Genomic DNA, 5,075 nt, shown 5'->3' on the forward strand with positions numbered 1-5,075 from the left:
TTTGGCCATGCTGTGCACACGGGATTTTAGTTCCCCGACCAAGGATCGAACCTGTGCCCCCTACATTGGGAGCGCAGAGTCTTAACCACTGGACCACCAGGGAAGTCCCATCCCCTCATTTTCAAAACTGCTATGGATTTAAAGCACACAAGATGATTGTGATATGAGTGGCCTTTTCAGTATGACTTCTTTGACTTAGAATGTTTTCAATGTTTATCCATGTTGTAACATGTATTATCAGTGCTTCATTCATTTTTTTCATTGTGGTTAAAAATACATAACATGGGGATGGGGGGCAAGTGGAGGGAATGGCCCACATGCACATCATTCACGGACCCTCTGGACCGGAGGGACTCGTGAGAGCCGGAGCCCAGAAATCCGGGGATGGATAAGACACAGCGTCCCCTCCAATTCCCGTAAGCACCCCTTGCTCCATCCTGCGCCCAAATACCTCAGCTAGGCGCTCTCCCCACTCTTTACACTCCAAACTCAGCCAGGACAGACCTCTGCAGCCGCCGCTCCCCACCCTGAAGGTTAAGCTCAGAGGTTCTGTCCCCCTTTCCTCGGAGGGACTCTTTTTGGTGACCACAAAAGGATTCGATCGCTCAGGACAAAGCTGGTAGAGGACAGCGGGATGGCTGCGCCGGGCGTGCCGCGCTTCCTCCTGACCTTCGACTTTGACGAGACTATCGTGGACGAAAACAGCGACGAGTCTGTCGTGCGCGGGCCGCGGCGGGCCAGCGGCTGCCTGAGAGCCTGCGTGCCACCTAGCGCGAGGGCTTCTACAACGAGTACATGCAGCGCGTCTTCCAGTACCTGGGCGAGTAGGGCGTGCGGCCGCGGGACCTGCGCGCCATCTACGAGGCCATCCCCCTGTCGCCCGGCATGGGCGAGCTGCTGCAGTTTGTGGCCAAGCAGGGCGCCTGCTTTGAGGTTATTCTCATCTCAGACGCCAACACCTTTGGCGTGGAGAGTGCGCTGCGCGCCGCCGGCCACCACGGCCTGTTCCGGCGCATCTTCAGCAACCCGTCGGGACGCGACCCTTGGGGGCTGCTGGCGCTGCGGCCCTTCCACGCGCACAGCTGCGCTCGCTACCCCGCCAACATGTGCAAGCACAAGGTGCTCAGCGACTACCTGCGCGAGCGGGCCCACGACGGCGTGCACTTCGAGCGCCTTTTCTACGTGAGCGGCGGCGCCAACGACTTCTGCCCCATGGGGCTGCTGGCAGGCGGCGACGTGGCCTTCCTGCGCCACCGCTACGCATGCACCGCCTTACGCAGGAGGCGCAGAAGGCCGAGTCCAGCTCCTTCCGCGCCAGGGTGGTGCCCTGGGAAACCTCCACCGAAGTGTGCCTACACCTGCAACAGGTGCTGAGGACGTGGCCTGCAGAGGGCACCCGGGCGGGGGGGTCGGGAAAGAGAAAGCTAGTTTTATTACTCCCTCTCCCTTTCGTTTTGGTATATCCCTCCGGGATTTCCTGGAATCCCAGGGTGGTCCATTTGGGGACTGGAGGAGGGAGCTGGGAGCTGTCCCCATCTGTGCAGTTAACCCAGCTCGGCTGCCTCCCCCAGTTCCACTGCAAGCGAATTCCGGAGTCTGGCCGCACCAGGGTGGCGCGCATATCTGAGCAGGCAGCAGTGTTTCCAAAAACCTTGTCCTCCCAGCTGGGAGGACGGGGTTCCCTGTCAGGGTAGAGAAGGAACATGTCCCGCCGCGTCACGGTTAACTGTTGCCTTGGGATGCATGGCCTCCCTCCTCCAGTCTTCTGTCCAGGGGACCCAGGCCCCGAAATGCCCCCCCGCGACCTCCCCCGCACCGGACTCCCTGCGGAGAGAGGTGGCGCTCCCTGCCGACGGTCCCAGGCCTAGATCTTGCTTTACCTACTGTGACCCTACACTACACTCCTTGCCTCCCTCCCCGCCCCCACTCTGTCGGCATCCCCACAGGAAAAAAAGCTAGAGGGAACGGTCACCTCTTGTTGGTGGAAAGAGGTAGCACACTGTCCCGGGGCTCGGGTCTGGCCAGCCAGGGACCTCACAGAGCCCGAAGGTGTCTCCTAACACCCCAGCCTCGTCTATGCAGCAAGAAACCAGGGACTTAACCAAAGTCGCACCACTGACGGGGCCCTCTGAGTCCCCCTTCTCCCGTATGGAACAGAAAGCCATGATGCTCTAAAGCAGAGCCAGTGGAAACCCAAGGCCCACCTCCGTCTTTTGGTGTTTCAGAGCTGTAAAGGAGGTGAAGGGGCAGAGGTGAGCGAGATCTCTCACGCTGCAGTCTGAGGGATGAGGGCGAGGTGATCTCTGCTCTCAGAGAGCCCCACTTAAGTGAGGGAGCTGGTCCCCACTCTTGGAGGAGTGCCCAGCTTGGGGAACCAAGCCTGAATACACAACAAAGCAGGCAGCAGGCAGAAGAGCAGGGTGCAGCCCACCTCCGCAGAGGGGCACAGGGGTCTAGTGTGGAGGGCTCCGTGAGCACCGAGGAGATGGGAGAGCGGAGGGGCACAGGGGTCTAGTGTGGTGGGCGCCGTGAGCACCGAGGAGATGGGAGAGCGGAGGGGCACAGGGGTCTAGTGTGGAGGTTGCCGTGAGCACCGAGGAGATGGGAGAGCGGAGGGGCACAGGGGTCTAGTGTGGAGGTTGCCGTGAGCACCGAGGAGATGGGAGAGCGGAGGGGCACAGGGGTCTAGTGTGGAGGCTCCGTGAGCACCGAGGACATGGGAGATTCTGCTGCTTAGGGCAGGCAGAGGAGGCTCAATTGGCAGGAGCCGTGCAAGTGGGCTGCCTTTCAGTCCCTCGGCCGCTAGCCCTGCAGGGCAACCATCAGGAGGTCGTCAGGATTGTATTCAAAGTCGGCACTTGCAGCTGGAGACCCTGTCTTCATGGCGTAAGGGTCCCCTGTGGATAAGGGCACCAAACTCCCTGGCTTCCAGTTCTTTCCTGTCTCCAGCAGGCCTCTGGGTGCCTCCTCTGTCTTTACCAGGACCCCTTCCCACTGCACTGGGGGGAAGGAACAGACACAGCTCACAGCCCAGGAGGCGTGCAGGACTGGTCCAGTCTTGACTGGAGCAGGCTTTGGAGTGGGACTCAAGAGGCTCACTGAAGGCGGTGCCTGGGTCAGCATCCCAGAGATCCCAGGCGTCAGCAGCTGGCCTGCACATAGTTCCCGGGGAGGAATCCAGACCCCTCTGAGCCGATGCCCTCACACCAGCCATCGGAGTAGCGGTGGGTGATGCAGATAATGGTGCCCTCAGAGAAGGAGAGTTCGTCGTCCTTCTGGCGCGTGTATGGGTTCAGTGTCACCACTGCAGGGCGGGAGGAGAGGGGTGCCATGAGATGTGCCTCCTGCCCCGCCACAGGGATGCTTGTGCCCACGTACTGGACTCTAGGGGGCAATGTGGGGAGTGGGGCAGGAGATGCCTTCTCCAGAGCCCCAGGACTCCTCCCCAGCTGAGCTAATATTCAGTATCAGGCCAGCTGCTTCCCTCCTCTGGGGGTGCGGTGGGGTGGAATAAAAGGCTCCACAAGTGTGACACAGGCCATCCCCTCCACTCCAAGAAACTTCAGTGTCTGAGAGCAGGGCCCCAGGATCTACCCATGTTTTGTAATCTGCTTTCAGCCCCCGTTCACCCTGGTCCTCCCACAATGTCTCTAGCAGGTGCTGGAGGTATTGCTCAGTAGGTGCTCTAGTAGGTGCTCAGTAAATACAGTAACATTGAACAGTGTAGACTTGGCCGAGTGAGCCTTGGGCAAGTCACTTAGTTTAACCTCTCAGGCTCAGCTTCGTCTGTTAAATGGGAGTGTGAAGATCCTAGGAGGTTAAGTAAAAGCGAGAAAATGGATGAGAAGCTTTGACTCTGGGGTCTGGTATAAAGCAGGGGCTAAATTATGTTACCCCCCCCCACATAACATAACATTTGCCATTTAAATCATTTTGAGCATACAGTCCATGGCATTAACTACATTCACGTTGTTGTACAAATATTCTCAGCATCCACTCCAGAACTCATTCATTTTCCCTGTGGGAAATTCTGTATCAGTTTCTCTAAATTTTTGCCAACATCTGTTATTTTTAGCTTTCTTGATTGTAGGCCTTCTAGTGTGTGGAGGGGTGTATGGCGCTGTGGTGTTAACTTGCATTTCATCACGGCTCATGATGCTTAACGTCTCTTCATGTGCTTGTTGACCATTTGTATGTCTTATTTGGAGAAGGGTCTTTTCAAGTCCTTTTTCCATTTAAAACATTGGGTTGTTTGCCGAGTCCCGCCAAGCGCTCCTCCTGGCGGTTTTGGTGTCGGTGAGTCCGGCCTGGAGCGGTCTTCCGCGCCGCAGGGGCCCACGCGCCGGGGCCTCCGTAGCGGCCTCTCAGGAGAGGAGACGCTCGGCCCGCGGCGCCCGTGTCCAGAGCGCCGAGATCGTGCTGTGCCGCGCGGACGCGGCGCTGCCGGGGCGGGTTTTGTTCGGCATTGGCTGCGGCGGTCTGCGCGCCTCTCCCGGAAGCGGGCGTCCCGGCCAGAGCGCACCTGGCGCGGGGCGTCCTCGGGGCTCCTCGCCGTCGGCGCCGCGCAAACCGGCGGGGGTCTAAGGAGCCAGCGCGCGGCGGCTGGGAACGACCCGTCCCGTGGGTCCCTGGCACCCCAGCGGCATCCGAGCGCGGAGCGGAGGGCCGCGGACCGCAGGTAAGGGGACAGCGGCTCGGTGGGGTGGGTGGAGGAAGGAACGACGAATTACACCAGAGCTGTTTGGTACAGTCGCGGAGCTACCTAACCTGGCGGCAGCAGGAAGGGCTCGCCTTTGGAGTAAAGGCTTTGAGGACGAGCCCGAGCCTACTCACTCCCGTTTTACAGAACATCTGCAGGTGTAAAGCTCACTCGTGCGCGGTTTTCCTAAGCAGCCAAGTGCCCCTCCCCCGCGATGTCTCTGCAAGCAGAACCTGAGAGGGGCCGGTGCCTTGAGAGACTCACCCTTGGCCCATGGGAAGCCCAAGGGATTTATCCTGCATGGTGATTTCACGTGCTGGACCCCCCGCCCCCCCCCGCCAACCCCCACTCTGGCCAGCTGGCCCAGCCTTCGTTA

At 59.6% G+C, this 5,075-nt stretch overlaps 1 pseudogene; it reads left to right on the forward strand.

Annotated features, from left to right (window-relative positions):
- Positions 1 to 352: 352 nt before the first annotated feature.
- LOC101288874 (phosphoethanolamine/phosphocholine phosphatase-like) lies at positions 353 to 2,256 on the forward strand (annotated as a pseudogene).
- The last annotated feature ends 2,819 nt before the right edge of the window (positions 2,257 to 5,075 follow it).

Source organism: Orcinus orca, chromosome 6 (assembly GCF_937001465.1).
Source record: "Orcinus orca chromosome 6, mOrcOrc1.1, whole genome shotgun sequence".
NCBI lineage: Eukaryota > Metazoa > Chordata > Mammalia > Artiodactyla > Delphinidae > Orcinus > Orcinus orca.